The sequence below is a fragment of the Bos indicus x Bos taurus genome, chromosome 8, assembly GCF_003369695.1.
Source record: "Bos indicus x Bos taurus breed Angus x Brahman F1 hybrid chromosome 8, Bos_hybrid_MaternalHap_v2.0, whole genome shotgun sequence".
NCBI lineage: Eukaryota > Metazoa > Chordata > Mammalia > Artiodactyla > Bovidae > Bos > Bos indicus x Bos taurus.
The window spans coordinates 109,812,082-109,827,918 of NC_040083.1; the positions used below are offsets into that span (position 1 = coordinate 109,812,082).

The window sequence follows — 15,837 nt, forward strand, 5'->3', positions numbered from 1 at the left end:
AGCGAGTCAGGATGTGTATGGTCTGCCGTACAAAGCGCAACAGGATTCGGCGACAAGCTCAAGCCTGCGTTTCCCACAACCACCTAACCCAGGCGGGATATGATCTTCCTTTCCCAGGGGCATGCAGTCACCAAAGGAAGCAGAAACTTGAGTCCATGACAAGGCATCTGCCTGGCTGGACGAGCAGCAACCCACCAAAGGTTTCCTCATAATAAACGAACAATAAACACTTCACCGAAATCTTTAAACGGATAGAGGAGTTTAATTATGAGAATTTAATTTTCAGAAGCAAAAGCTGCTTTCATACAATTACAGCGAGGCAACTTTTAATTAACTTTGGAAACTTTCTTTTGCTTGGAAAATCTAATTAAAAATACTTAGGGACTATTAACATAACAAGATTCAGGGGAGGAGCAGAAATAATATTGGGAAGGTGTGGAAAAGAGACCCAGGACAAGTGTCATGGGGGAATTAGGGTCACCCAAGTTTCCCCAAGCACTCCGTCCCTCTGGGGCTCTGGGGACACGGAGGAGTGTGTGTGCTCTTTCACGTCTGGCTCGCTGCGACCCCATGGCCCACCAGGTTCTTCTGTCCATAGTATTATCCTAGCAAGAATAGTAGAGTGAGTTGTTACTTCCTCCTCCAGGGGATCTTCTTGACCCAGGGATCAAACCCTTGCGGATTCCTTACCATTAGCGCCACCTGGGAAGCCCCCCAGGAAACAGAGTAGAGATTTTGCCAATAGTTGCAGCTTTGCAGGATTCCTCTAAGCCGTGGAGTCTGGTGAGAGTTCTGCCTTTTCCTTCTTCTTTGTTTGGGATTCCCTCGTCTCTGATTTAGGGAATTCAGAGGAGGGGTGAGTGGTTAGATTTGAGGTTCAGAAGAAATTTCAGAAAGTGACGTGATTCCGCAAAACATCAGGCTCCCCTGGGAGGGAGCAGCAGAGTGGGCGTCTGTTAGCTTTGCAACTTATCTGCCCCTCGTGCACGCTCAGAGGATGAGAGTGTGCTCTCAACCACAAGTCTCAGGGTGTTGGTCGGCATCACCAAGGAGTCTCTTAGACGTAATACAGATTCTCAGGCCCCCTCTCTTGGATGTACTGAATTGGAACGGGCATTTGAACACCAGGCCCAGGTGATTCATATGTACATTCAAGTCTGAGAAGCTCAAGAACTTGGCTGGGTGAGCCCCCAGTGTGATCTGCCCGCAACCTGTTTCAAAACTCCTTGGGCAGTCTGTTTATAGAGAGTGGACCCTCAGACCCTCTCCCAAACCAAGCGAAACAGAATCCTTGGAGTTAAGGCTTAAGGACCCACAGTTCAAAGAAGCCCCCCAAGACTCTGTGGAGCACAGGCAAAAGGAAGAATCCGAGCTTGAAATGGGGAAACCTGACCTCCACCTATTGCAGGACTTTAGGCAAATCTGAGCCCCTCTCTGGTCTGTTTCTCAACTTTCTCAACAACCAAGCAGAAAGTTGAATGATGTACCAGATTATTGGAGATCTGGGTCATTGCTGAGACTCCCTAGGGCTCTGAAGTCTGTCAGAACAGCCCTCTGGGTGGACCCCACCTTCCCAGTGAAAGCAGAGACAGAGGGGTCTCTGCCAACCCACTGGGGACCTCCAGGAGGCAAGGGCGGGGTCCTCTCCCTGCTACAGAAATGTGGCTTTCTCAGGAAGTTCCTTCTGCAACTCTAAGATCCACACAAAAAAGAAAACAAACACACACTTCATTCTCAAGTGGCTCTGCCTCCCCCAGCCCACCAGGCCTCCCGCCTGCCCACCACGGGTTCCAAATATAACTAGCTGACCCAGATTTCTGAACCTAAGCGCCTCCGTCAGGGTGTGTGCAGGCGGCGGGGGCGGAGCCGGCGGGAGGAACTTTAGTGCTACACTGACCCCCTGTGGAAGTCAGAGGCGGCGGCCACGCCTCCCACCTCGCGCGCCCCGCTCCCCGCAAACCCGCACCTCCGCCCCCCGCCCCGTGCTCCCAACCAGGCCCTCCGACAGCAGCCGGACGCTCTCAGGGAGGGCCGTTCAGCAGCGGCCACCTCTGAAGCAGAGACCACGGGGCAAATCGGACCGTATCCCTGGGAACCCCGCCAAGGTCGGACAGAGGGCAAAGGGAGGGGGCGTGCAGGCCGCTCCAGCCTCTGTCGCCGGAGCTGGGATGTGGCTCCAGACTTCTCAGTAGGCTCCCAGCTCCGGAGCGAAGCCTCTTTCCTGCTCCGAACTCTTCCCCAGGGCCTTGTAGCACCCCAGGATGCAGTTCAGTCCTTAGCCTGGCTTGCAAGGCTCCCTAGGATCCAGTGCTGGCCTGCCTCTCCAGCCTCCTCACCCGGGCTCGGCGAGGTCAGGAGCATAGAAGCATGCCTACATCCCACAGTTTTCCTGCTGAAACCTTGGTCCAGGCTGCCGCTCCTCCCGAAGGCCTCCCCCAGCCTCCCCAGCGTGTCCCAACCTCACCAGACAGGAGCCCAGCAGAAGCTCTTCCTCCTCTCCAGCCTTCCCTGATCACGCCAGCTCCGGCAGGAGAAGGAGGCCAGAGACCTGGGTTTGCGCCTGCTCCTGCCTCTCCCCTCCCTGAGCCTCGGTTTTCTCAGCTGTGCTGTGCTTAATTGCTCAGTCGTTTCTGACCCTTTGTGACCCGCCAGGCTCCTCTGCCCATGGGATTCTCCAGGCAAGAACACTGGAATAGATAACCATGCCCTCCTCCAGGGGATCTTCCCAACCCAGGGATTGAACTCAGGTCTCCCACATTGCAGGTGGATTCTTTACCATCTGGAGGTACTAACTCTGGCCTCCTGTAGCTCCTAGGATAGGTGCGCGTGTGTGTGTGCTCATTTGCTTCAGTCATGTCCGACTCTTTTGCGACCCTATGGACTGTAGCCCACCAGGCTCCTCCGTTCATGGGATTCTCCAGGCAAGAATACTGGAGTGGGCTGCCTTGCCCTCCTCCAGGGGATCTTCCCGACCCAGGGATTGAACCAACGTCCCTTATGTCTCCTGCACTGGAAGGCGGGTTCTTTACCAGTAGCACCGCCTAGGAAGCCCACCTTTGTTAGGCACTGAGATGTCATGAGATAGAGACTTTGGGACGTGTTAAGAAGGTACCGGGTTGCCTCAGTCACGGTGGTTTGTGCCATGCTCTGTCCTGCATCGCACAGAGGTTTTGTCTCACACTTTGGCCTCAGTGAAGGAGAGTGGCCATCAGAAACAGAGAAGCAGAGTTGAGCCTGGAATCCTGATGCCCAACTCTGTGCTGGCCACCAGAGACACCCAGATGCTCTAAAAAGCTTTTGGCTAGTGAAGGAGACAAAGCCATGAGGATGGCAGTTCAGATGGGTAAGGACTGGGCGGAGAGTGGGGCCCTTGAGCCAGTTTGGGAAGTCAGAGAAGGCTTCCTGGAAGAGGTGACATCTGAATGGAGAAACGGAGGACCAGTGTGAATAGGCCAGAAGGGCCATGACAGTTGACAGGAAAACTCCGCTGATAGAGGAAATGACCTCAGGGTGGGAGGGACCTTAAGAGTCCATGTGGCTGGGCTGAGATGGCGAAAGGCAGGAAGGCAGAGGAGCCAAATCACACACAAGACTCCAAAGGCGAGAGCAGTCAGAGCCTCAGGCAAGTTTTAAACAGAAAGTCATGTGGTCAGATTACTCTTTGAGAAAGAGCCCTCTGCCTCAGGGTCAATGGCCACGGTACCAGGGGGCACCCCTTGATGTGACAGGCAACTTGCGGGGGGGGGCAGTAAAAGAGTCAGATACAGCTGAGTGACTAGGCGCACACACACGATGGACATCCCAGAGGCAGCTTCCTGGCTTCATCCACCTCCTGAGCCCTTGAAACTTCACTCCTGAGAGTTTTCCTTCTATTTGCAAATTTCTGAGACGTGTGTGTGTGTGCGTGTGTGTGTGTGTTATGCCTGCCTTCATGAGCCTGTACATGGCTGTGTTGGAGAATACTGTGTGTGTTTGTCTTTCAGTGTTTGGGGCTCTTCTGTGTACCCCTTTACGGTACACTCTACTTGACATTCAAATGTGGGGGTTACATTGGTCCACCTGGGGTGGCCGGTCAGGATCCATGCCCGCAACAGGAGGTGCGCAGGCGAGAGTCCGCTGTGGGTTCATTATTTCTCCCGCAGGCACCCAGGCAAACTTATTAAAATGCTCATCTCACCCCAGCAGCCCCCGCTCGCCTTCATTTCTGGGACGGCCCGCCCGTCTCTCCGCGTGTGGCCTGGGAGCAGGGCCCCGCGGCTGGTTCAGGGCCTGCAGTCGGCTCGCCTCTCACTAGCTGGTGACCTTAGGCGCACAGGTTAACCACTCGGTACTCAGTTTACTCAGCTATCAAATGGGTTGATGGTCAAGCCCATGACACGGGTTATCGGCCCACATGCACAGCACATCCGCTCTATTCCAAGCCCGAACATGTCAGGATTTTACTCATTCATGGAGTCCATCAGCATGGCTTGGCCTCTGCCTGCCAAAGCCTACTCTTTCTCCAGCCATTCATCATTCAACTACCCCATGAGGCCAACACTCTGTGAGTCATGAACAAGCTGAGGGTCACTCCCCTCCAAACTCCAGGTGTGCAGAGATGCCGAAAGGGAGCAGGGAATGCTTGTGCCATGAAGGCGGAAAGCGTGGGGGTGCTGTGGGGAGTCAGGGGATCAGGGAAGCCTTCCTGTAGGAGGTGTTATCTAAGCCATAACCCAAAAGGTAAGGAGGCATCCGCTGGGTGAAGGGAGGAAGGAGAAAGGGCCAAGCAGAGGGCACAGGTGATAAAGGGAGAAGCTTAGCTGCGGAAACTGATGGAGGATGGACCCGGGGTGGGGGGGGTGGGGTGCTGAGGAGAGAGGGCACTGGGAAGGCTGACCAGACTCCGGGCACAGATACCCTGCTGATGCTGGTGGGTTTCCATGAAGGAGATGGGGACTGGCACCCTCAGAGGGGCAGAAAATCCAGTCGATACACAGAGGAGGATGAATGGGAGGGGACTAAACCAGATTCGGGAAGACAGAGTGTTTCCTGTGGGCCAGGCACTGTCCTCAGGTCCTTACCTGACTGTTACATTTCCTTCTCCCCAGAAGGAATGGAAGAGGAACTCTCGTTATCCCCACTTTCCAGATGAAGAAGCTGAGGCCCAGGGTCACACAGCAGTCAGGAGGCAGGCTGCGGGGAGAGGACCACCTGGCCTGAACGAAAAAGAGCATGCCAGGGCTTTGGAGACAGGCTGCTTGGAACCAGGGTTCCACCCCTCGAGGCCAGGGGTAGGGTCCCAAGAGCCCTGGCTCCAGAGCTGCAGGTCCTGGGAAGGCTTTTCTGTTCTGCTCATTCAACTCCGTAAGTTGAGACAACTGATACCTCCTCTCGACCTCCTCAGCTGCAAAGTGGGCATGATGAGACCCTTGAGGATGAGCCAGAGGAGTAGGCACCCATGAGGGTCCCCCTCCCATCCCTGCTTCAGGGCACCAACCCAAACATCAGGCACTGACAGTGGATAGAAACCCCTGCCCTGCCCTGTTGATCCCTCATAGGCTCACTTCACTGCCCTCGTGGCTCGTGCTTAGGAGTCTCACTTTTGTGTGTACCGAGAAGACACGTACAGGATGCTGTCTGTCATGACAGGAGGGAGCCTCTCCTTGAGACCCAAGAGGAATGGCTCGCTCAGCCTCACTCAGGAATAGGGTCCTCTGGACAAAGGCAAGTGAGGTGTGGGTGCTCCTTTCCCTCTTTGCTTTGGCTGCCGGGAAGCTCAGAGCCATGGATAAATTTGATCATCCAGCCCGTCTGTTTTCTAGTGCTCTCTGAGAGGGCACAGTGTGGAGGGCCTTTCCACAAATGCAGGTGACTCATGGGCACACACTTAGGAGAACAAACGTTCCCTTGGGTATATCCTATGTTGCTACATGTATTTACTCCCAGCTCCAATTCCCTCACTCTTTTTCTCCCCCAAATAAGAATACACACAGAGCACTTGACATTCTGTCCTTCAGAGATAATGTTCATGTGAACTTTATGGTGAACGATCCTCCAGATGGGCATGAAATGAAAGTGTAATTTTACAAAAATGGGGTTGCCTAATTGACTCAACTACATGTCATGGATATAGCTTTTCATATCGATGACTATAAATCCACATGACATATGGATTATCATAATTTATTTAGCCGGATCCCTATTTCTGTACATTTAGGTTATTTCTCATGTTGGCAATTACAAGGCAAGCTGCCATGGAATTCCTGGTGCAATTATTTTTCCCATTTCTGCAATATTCTTCTGATGAAAAATTCTCAGAAATGATCTCCTACTTTTGTTTTTAATCTGACAGTATTCTTTGCATTTATTGGTAAATCTTTTGGGGAACAAAAAGAAAAAAAATACTCGTAACATAAAATAAATGATGGCATATTTATCCATTTATCGAAAACAATGGAATATTATTTAGCCATGAAAAGGAATGGGCACTGACACAGCCACAACGCGAGGGAACCTTGTGAACGTTTCACCAAGTGAAAGAAGCTTGTCCCCAAAAACCATGTCCCGTATGATTCCATTGACACAAAATGCCCACAGGAGGAAAATCTATAACGACAACATAGGTTAGTGGTTGCTTGGGCTGGAAGGGATGGTGGGTTGGAGGGTGACAGCTAAAGGGTAATGGGCTTTCTTTAGAGAAGATGAAAATATTCAAAAATTAACAGGGTGGTGTTTGCACAACTTGGTGAACACCATTCAATTGTACCATTGAATTATACAGTTTAATTGGGTAGATTGTGTGGTGTATATATCAATAAAGCTGTTACAAGAACTAAAATAAAATACACGAAATGACTGTGAACAGACCCTTTAGGGCCTGAGGGGAAGCAAAAATTCAGCTGGAGGACAGGGGACAAAAAGATGCCATCATGGGGCTCCTTGTCCTGGGGAAGAAACCAGGAGGCATGTCCTGGCCCCCAGACCTAAGACAGAGATGCCTGTGCACTCAGTCACTAAGTCGTGTCTGACTCTGTGACCCCTGGTCGGTAGCCCTCAAGGCTCCTCTGTCCACGGGATTATCCCAGCAAGTACACTGAAGTGGGTTGCCATTTCCTCCTCCAGGGGATCTTCCCAACCCAGGGATCAGGCCTGTATCTCTTGCTTGTCAGGCAGATTCTTTACCATCTGAGCCACCAAGGAAGCCAACACAGAGATAGTGATGGCAGAAGACTCCCTCTGAGTTTTAGGGGGACACAGGAGACATTCCCAGGCCTACAGGGCACCCCCAGTCCTACCTGTGTCCCCAACCCCATGTCCCCAAGCAGCTGGCTCCCAGCAGCTACAGAGGCCAGGAAGGCAGGCCGAGACCCCTCAGGTGCCCACATCACCGATGATAAACGGCTCGAAGCACTCTGATTACAACCACTTTTTCCCAGCAAACCTATTCCCCTGAAATGTGCTAATAAAAGCCAAGAAGCGAGAAACTGAAAAGAGGAAGAGAGAAAGAGCCATCAGATCTCCAAAAGCCGGGAAGGGAGGCAGGAGGCATTGGACCAGTTAGCACCCATTTCTCATTCCCACTTTATTGGGCTGGATCTTTGGGATCATCTGGGGGGCAAGTCCCCCCAGTCGACTGCAAGTAAAGCCAATAATCTCACCACAGCTCCACGACAGTATCAGCCTCCAAATCCCTGGCAGATAAACGGGCCACCGGGATTCTGCCATCTCTACTCCAGCAGCCAGGGCCGGGGGGAGGGCAGGTGGCCTCCACAAACTACCAGGGGGACCCCAACATCCAAAAGCGTCCCTCCTCCCCGCTACCTTCAGAAAGGCCTCCTCCACCTACCAGCCCATCCACTGGGTGGCACACAGCCTTAGAGCCAGAAAGGGGAAGTGAAAGCGGCTCCGTCATGTCCGACTCTTTGCAACCCCACGGACTACGCAGTCCATGGAGTTCTCCAGGCCAGGATACTGGAGTGGGTAGCCGTTCCCTTCTCCAGAGGAACTTCCCAACTCAGGGATCAAACCCAGGTCTCCTGCATTGCAGGTGGATTCTTTACCAGATGAGTCACAAGGGAAGCCCAAGAATACTGGAGTGGGTAGCCTTTCCCTTCTCCAGCAGATCTTCCCAACCCAGGGATCGAACCCAGGTCTCCCGCATTGCAGGCGGACTCTTTACCAGCTGAGCCACCAGGGAAGCCCCCTGGAGTCAGGCTAGGGCTTAAATCCCATTTCCCAGTTTCAGGAACCTGAGCGAATGACTCTCTCTCTCTGAGCCTCAGTTTCCTCATCCACAGCACGGACAGTGAGGGCCACAGTCCACCTTCCACTCATCTCCTTGGGTTGTGAGTCACCGGACGAGATAAAAGGAATGAAGGCCTCAGCTCTTGAATGCCAGCCTGACTGCCCCAGGATCCCTGTGGGCACATAGTAACCACAGAGTCCCGAGTCCCCTCTCAAAAGAGGAATGGCTTTGGATACGGGGTAGGGCCCAGGAACCTGTATCTGGGAGAGCCACGCGGCCCTCCTGATGGGCGGGGAGGCAGGAGAGCCTCTGCCATACAAACTGACACGGTGTGGCCTCTCTGTGAAAAGAGGGGGTCCGACGGTGAACCCCAGGGGGGCAGCTCTCACCCTGCTCTGAGCCTCAGTTTCCTCACCTGTAAAATGGAAATCCACCTACCTGTCAGGATGTAAAGTATTCAGCATATAATGAAAGTGAAAGTGAAGTCACTCAGTCGTGTCCGACTCTTTGGGACCCCATGGACTGTAGCCTATCAGGCGCCTCCATCCATGGGATTTTCCAGGCAAGAGTGCTGGAGTGGATTGCCATTTCCTTCTCCAGGGGATCTTGCCGACCCAGGAATGGAACCCAGGTCTCCCGCATTGCAGGCAGACGCTTTTACTGTCTGAGCCACCAGGGAAGACTGAGTAATGAGTCCTCAGTAAATGGTACCTGCTATTTTATTATTTATCATTGAATACTATTATCAACCATTCAGATAACTTAGAACCTAAAAGTCATCATTTGTTTTTAATTTTCTACTTACTTATCTATCTATCTATAGCTGTTCTGGTCTCGCTGCTGCGCTGGCTTTTCTCCAGCTGTGGCGAGCGGGGGCTGCTCTACTTGCGGTGCATGGGCTTCTCGCTTGTTGAGCGCGGCCTCTAGGGCGCATGGGCTCAGCAGCTGTGGCACATGGGCTTAGGTGCTTCACGGCATGTTGGATCTTTCTGAACCCAGGGATGGAACCCGTGTCTCCTACACTGGCAGGCAGATTCTTTACCACTGAGCCACCAGGAAGCTCCTAAAGGCCATCATTTTTTAATATTATTTGCCTAAAATTTTTTTCCATTTTTTTTATTCTTTCATTCAAGAAATGCAGGCTTTCTCAGTAATGCACGTTCAGTGTAAAAATTCAAGACATCTAAAAGTGTTAAATCCCACTACTTATAGTTTGGAACATAGTTTTCCAGATATTTCTCTATAAGCCAGGGTAAACATACAGCTGGCATTGCACACACAGAAACGGCTTCATATAATACACCGCACGTTGCACTTTCTTCCCCTTTCACGGCAGGACACTGATTTATTGAATTGAAGGCTAAAAAGTGTGCCATTCCATGAGCATACCGCGATTTATTTCACTGGCCCTTTTTTATGAGCATTTAGGCGGTTTCTGATTTTCCACCCTTACAAACACACCTGCAGTGCCTGTCTTTGGGTATTCCTCCTTCAGGCATCGGGTAAGCGATGCTGGGCAGTCACCACAAACGTGGTGCCAAAGACCTAAAATACACTTGTCACATTTCAACCTCATCGCATCTCTGCCAGACCGAACAGAGGAGAAGACTGAGACGGAACTCGAGGTCCCTGCGCTGCTCACACTGCCTGCCATCCGCGGCAGGACTGAGATGGAGCCTGTGGTAGGCTGATCGCAATGCTGGCCCCAAGCTTTGCTGCCTCCCTGGGTCCCTCCCCTTTTGCTCCCATGCTGACTCTAGGCGTGGCCATGTCATTTACTTAAGCCAACGAGACAAAAGCAAACCAGATGCAAGCTGAATCCTGCATGGTTCTGCTTCCTCCCTCAAACTCCTGTTCTGCCATGAGAACAAGCCTGGACTAGTCCACCAGGGAATGAGCAAATGCATGAAGTATCACACCCAAAGTCATTCTAGACCAGCCAGCCTCCAGCCCATCTGCCAGTTGACCCAAGATATATGAACAAGCCCTGCCAAGATCCTGCAATCCAGCCCAGACCAGCAGAATAGCATAGGTGACCTGCAGAGTCTTGAAAAGCAATGAAGAGCTCTTATTTTAAGACCTACATTTTGGTATGATTTGTTATGCAGCAATAGCTAACTGATACAGAGATACAGAGCCAAACTCAGAACTATCGTACCCACTGTCTCCAAGACCCCACTGCCTTTGTTAGGAGTCAAAGCCCGATATATCATCTATATGTAACAGACACTGTACTGATGGGTCTGGAGGTTCAATAAGATATTGCTCTGCCATGGAGGAGCCGACAGTCCAGTGAGCAAGAGCCCCTAAGCAAATGATTACTACTCACAGTTAGGAACACGGGGCTCAGAGGGGGCTTAGGACTGGTTATGGTCACACAGCACTTTAGTGATAAAGAGAAAGCCCAGGCCTCCTGACCCTAAAACAGAGTTCCTGGGGCCCCACAAACCCTTGAGCATCTCCGAATGCCAGTAAAAACTGTGCCTAGATCCCAGCAACCTCAGATAGAGCCTGTTTCCAATTTAGTGAGTCCAGCCAAAGTGCACCAGTTTTCTTCTGAGGACATTAACTGCAAATTTATATCTGAGGCCCAGAATGCAGTTTTTTATGCACCCTTAAATACCAAAACATAATTACCAATGTCAATACATAATGTTTATTTCTTTCAGAACCGACGTTTTAATTTTCCTGAGCAGGCAGGAAAAATGATATGCATAAAAATAATGACAAATATTAAAAGTTCTCCCAAATAAGGCACCAGGATCACCCGCGTAATCCTAAATTTAAATGCATTCATGATCACAGCCATATTAAAGGTCTGATAAGCCAAATTAAGTTCCATGTAAGCATAATTAATCTTCTTTTTCAATGAAGATATTACAAGGGCATTAATTTGAATCCCAAGGCCTTTGAGAAATTGAATTAGATAGATGAATCAAATATTTGACCTTTTGCAGATAATTACTATTTTTAAAAAACTTCACAACGCAAATGAACAGCAAGTAAACCCTGGGTGTCACCCAGCCCGCCAAAATGAAGTTAGTTATAAACATGCAGCTATTGCATTCTATTCACACTCCTCAGCTTTTTTATTTCAAATTTGTAAGCATCAATTCCAGCTGGGGGTCCCGGTGTTTATTAACAAATAATTGGATGGAATTGGCCAGTGCTGATTATATCAAACTTGTGAAGTATCCGGTATCATTCATAGGTCATTAAATTTCAGATCCCAGGCCAGCATTAAATGCGGCTAATGCTTATCCAGATGCATGACTCACCACAGGCAAGGTGCTTCGGTCACACCTGAGTCAGGCTCCTGGGTCCCCAAGCAAGATGGAGAGATGAGTCACCATCAGCACCATGGCCTTTCCCCTTAAGCTGCCTGGTGGCCCCCCAGAAAAAGTCAGGGAGCCTAGGACCAAATCGTGGTCCTGCAGCTCATGGACTGAATGACACTGGGCCACCTCTAGCCTCCACGTCCTCAACAGTAAGTACACAGAATCTCACCAACAGTCAGGACCCCTGGGAATACGAAATGTGATGAAAGATTTGGAGTGCTAATGCCTGAGGCACTTTGGAGTCAGTGTTGAAATCCTGGTGTCAATGACCACCCCTATTGGAGATCAGATCTCCTGAGTTTTCCAATCTGCAAAATGGGTCCCCGGCACTATCGAGATATCCTAAGGTTCTCGGGAGGAATGTTAGGCACTGTGCAGAAAGTGCTCCCTGAGGGTTGATTCCGAATGCCGAGCTGCTCCTGCATACTCCCAGAGACCAGCCATGTGCCTCAGCCTGCTCCCCAGGCCCAGAGCACACTGCGTCTCTGGGCACGGAGATCCACTGCTTGTCCCGAGTCTCACACGCTCCTTCCTGAAGACGGATCCTACAGCTTCCGGCGCTGATCCCTCCGCAGAAAGAAAGCCAAACATGCCCTGCTGCTGAGCTGACCTGTGAGCCATCCTGAGCGCTTCAAGTGGAGACTTCATTTAACCCTCTAGCCTTCCTACAAGGAAGGTGTACTGGCACCCCCAACTCACAGATGAGGACACTGAGACCCAGAGAGTTTAAGGCAGTCCCCCAAGTGGCAGCACTAGGACTCACACCAGTGGTCTGGTTCCAGCCTTCACCCTATGAGAGCTGCCATCCAGCCCAGCCACACTGCGTGGTCAACCTGGCTGCCTTTCTTAGTGTCCTGAACACAAAAACAGGAGCTTACTCCTCTCCATAAGCCAAAGCCTTTATGTCCATCAACCCACTCTCATCAATACCCCAGTGTCCTGGCTGGTCAGGCCTGCAGCTGGAGGGGACCATGATCATGTAACACAAAGGAGCTGGCCTGAGAGTCTCCCTGGTCCCTGGCATGGCCAACATTGTAGAATGGTGTCTGCCTCAGTTTCTTTCTAAGACTGAGCTTGGCTCCAGCTAGAATGGACAGAAACATCCTGAGTTCAGTCTAACTAGTGCTTCCTTGAGAAAAGCAGATTCATGGCAAGAGATATGGTGTCAGTGGGACAAGGCAGAGTGACCTTCTTTCCCAGGGGGAACTGATGGCTTGATCTTTAGAAAGGACATTTTGAGTGGGCTTTGAAGGATGCATAGGAGTTCGCCAGGTGGAGGGGAGAAAGGGCATTGCTAATGGAGAAAACAGCAAGGCAAAGAGAGGCAGGTGCATAGAACATGGGCTGGAGGTCAAGGCACCGTCCACCGGATTCGGTCATCACTGCTTGTGCGATGTTTCTGGTCCCAGACCCCCCTCAGCCCACAGGTGCTCGGCCTCCCACTTGGGCCCAGAGGGACTGGCAGGATGCAAAGCTGGGCCAGGCAGAGGGATGAGTTCTTTCTGTAACACTATTTGCCATCATGCTCCAAGCTCTGCAGAGGCATCATTCAAGGGCCGTCCAGGAAAAGAAGATAGTGACATGTCACGATCAGATAAGGAAGCTCCACCAAACCCTTGCCCTTCCCACAGCCTCTCGAGGCCAGGCCAGGGGTCTCGTTCCCAGGAGGTATTTACAGTGTAAGTCACTTAAACGGCAGGAAACATTTCTTCCCATCATCATTATCCTGGAGTTTTCTCTCTCTCTCTGATTAGAGTAGAATTGAATCTGGCGAGGCAAAATTGAATTTGTACAATTTCCCTAATCATACAATCTCCAAACACTGAACGTCGCAGTCCCAATTAGTCTGCCCTGATCTGGAAGTCACGGGGAGACATCCTTATCGACAAAAAGGGGAGTTATCAGTGACTGATCCCAAATAAAAGCCAGGGACTTCCCGCGTACCAGCAGGTAAGCTCCCCTCCAGGCGGGGGATAGGCTGTGGGGAAGTCCACCTGCAGCGGGCAAGGATTTGGGGCAGTTCCTGGGCCTTTCCATCTGGCAGAGGTACTTCCACAGGAGATAATCATTGCAGGTCAAGTAACAACCTCAAGTGCCTGGTGGGCTCCACCACCAAGAACGGAACCCCTATTAAACCTCAGATCGGTCTCATACTTTCCCCAGGTCCTCCTCTGCCCATCACAGTGGTGGCCCTCCTGCAACCTCTTCATGCCTCAGACTCGCTTTCTTGGTGTTTTCATCCGCCCCTTCAGTTTGCATTACCCCCTCCACCCCAGACCTCTGTCTTGAGCTCCAAAACCAGGGATGCAGTAACCCTCTGGACATCTGGGGATATCCAAGATGTCTCCAGCTCCACATGGCCCCAGTGAAGTCAGCATCTTCATTTATTGGGAGCTACCGAGAACACCAAGGCCAATCAGGATGAAGGAAAACTCCAGGCCAGGCACCCTTCTGAGTGTCTAAATCCATGCATATTTCACTTAGCTTTGCAACAGCCCTGTAAGGACTGCTGCTAGCCCTGTCTCAGAGATGCAGAAACACTTTGCCTTTCTATACGTGAGATTCTTTGGAAGAATAGAAGCCAGTCTGACTTGTTCCTTGCTGGGAAGCCTCTTAGATGTGTTGCTTTCACCTGCCAGGATTCTTGTGTGTTAGTCACTTTGATCTTTTTCCTTGTAATTCAACACATTATCCAGGTTCCGCCCAAGTGTGGCTCTTCCACTGGCTTAGTCAGGAAGGAGGGGCCCTGCTCTTTCCTCAAGAACCGCCATCATATCCCCATTGCTCCATCTTTTCTGAGTTTATACTTTTCTTCTGACTTATTAAGGGAACTGCTTAAGATTGTCCTCCACATCACCGATTTGATTTTCCATCAGGTCTATTCGGCTGTCAATATTTCCTGGGACATTGTAACGATTCTATCGCCTTTTGGGTCCCTTGTAAATCTTTCTCATCTCATCCATCTCTCTTTATATATATTTCATCAAGGTATCTGTTCATCACAGCTTCCCCTCCTTATGACTTTCTGCTCTATTTTCATAAAAACCACCCTCTACTTGCGTTCACATGTGGATCCTCACAAGATTCCAAAATTTTCTTCTGGATCAAAAGAAAACACTTTTCAGAGATCCAGTCATCCTCTGAATTTTAAACAATGTTATCATTCAATTATTCAGCAATTTTTTTCCAGAGGTCCCAGACCATTTCTTGAAGAAGAATACATAAAAAGCACACTCGTATATTCACCAAATATTTCCTATGCGTGTTTCTGTCCCAAGCATTATAAAGAAAGCTCCCTGCTACCCGGTGGTCTAGAGAAACAGGAAATGTGTTTCTCCGCAGCCCAGGGGGAAACTCGGCCAGGGCTGAGGACAGCTGTCTCCACCACTGCCACAGGCCCAGCAGAGCAACGTGGAAGGGTCGCCGGATCTGCAGGTGCTAATCATTCAGGAGAGGGAAGGGGTGACCCTTGCTGTCTTTTCTCAGGTCTGGATTTGCACGGCCAGTTCCCAAGAGATCATTTCATCTTCCATGTGGGGCCAGCTTTCTTCCTGAGTCTTCGCTTTCTTTGCCTGTTGAAACAGAGGCCAACGGCAGAGGGGGAGCCCAGATCCTACAGTGCAGAGGGGAGCTGAGGCCAACCGGCTCCAAAGTTGAGCACAGTTCAGTCCAGTCGCTCAGTCATGTCCGACTCTTTGTGACTTCATGGACTGCAGCATGCCAGGCTTCTCTGTCCATCACCAACTCCCGGAGCTTGCTCAAACTCATGTCCATCCATGATGGACTCATCACCATGAATCAGTGATGCCATCCAACCATCTCATCCTCTGTTGTCCCCTTCTCCTCCTGCCTTCAATCTTTTGCAGCATCAGGGTCTTTTCCAAGGAGTCTGTTCTTCGCATTCGGTGGCCAAAGTACTGGAGTTTCAGCTTCAACATCAGTCCTTCCAATGAATATTCAGGACTGATTTCCTTTAGGATGGACTGGTTTGACCTCCTTGCAGTCCAAGGGATTCTCAAGAGTTTTCTCCAACACCACAGTTCAAAAGCATCAATTCTTTGGCACTTAACTTTCTTTATAGTCCAAACTGAGCACAGCAGCAGCTAAGTCGCTTCAGTCGTGTCCGACTCTGTGCGACCCCATAGACGGCAGCCCACCAGGCTCCCCAGTCCCTGGGATTCTCCAGGCAAGAACACTGGAGTGGGTTGCCATTTCCTTCTCCAGTGCAGGAAAGTGAAAAGTGAAAGTGAAGTCGCTCAGTCGTGTCCGACTCTT

General features: G+C 50.8%; 1 long non-coding RNA gene across 1 annotated transcript; it reads right to left on the reverse strand.

The window, feature by feature from the left end:
• Positions 1-240: 240 nt before the first annotated feature.
• Positions 241-2,590, reverse strand: LOC113897724. The gene is made up of 3 exons (XR_003512410.1): positions 2,465-2,590; positions 691-831; positions 241-605 (listed from the first exon to the last, which is right to left on the reverse strand). It is a non-coding gene; the product is annotated as an uncharacterized LOC113897724 (long non-coding RNA).
• Positions 2,591-15,837: the final 13,247 nt, after the last annotated feature.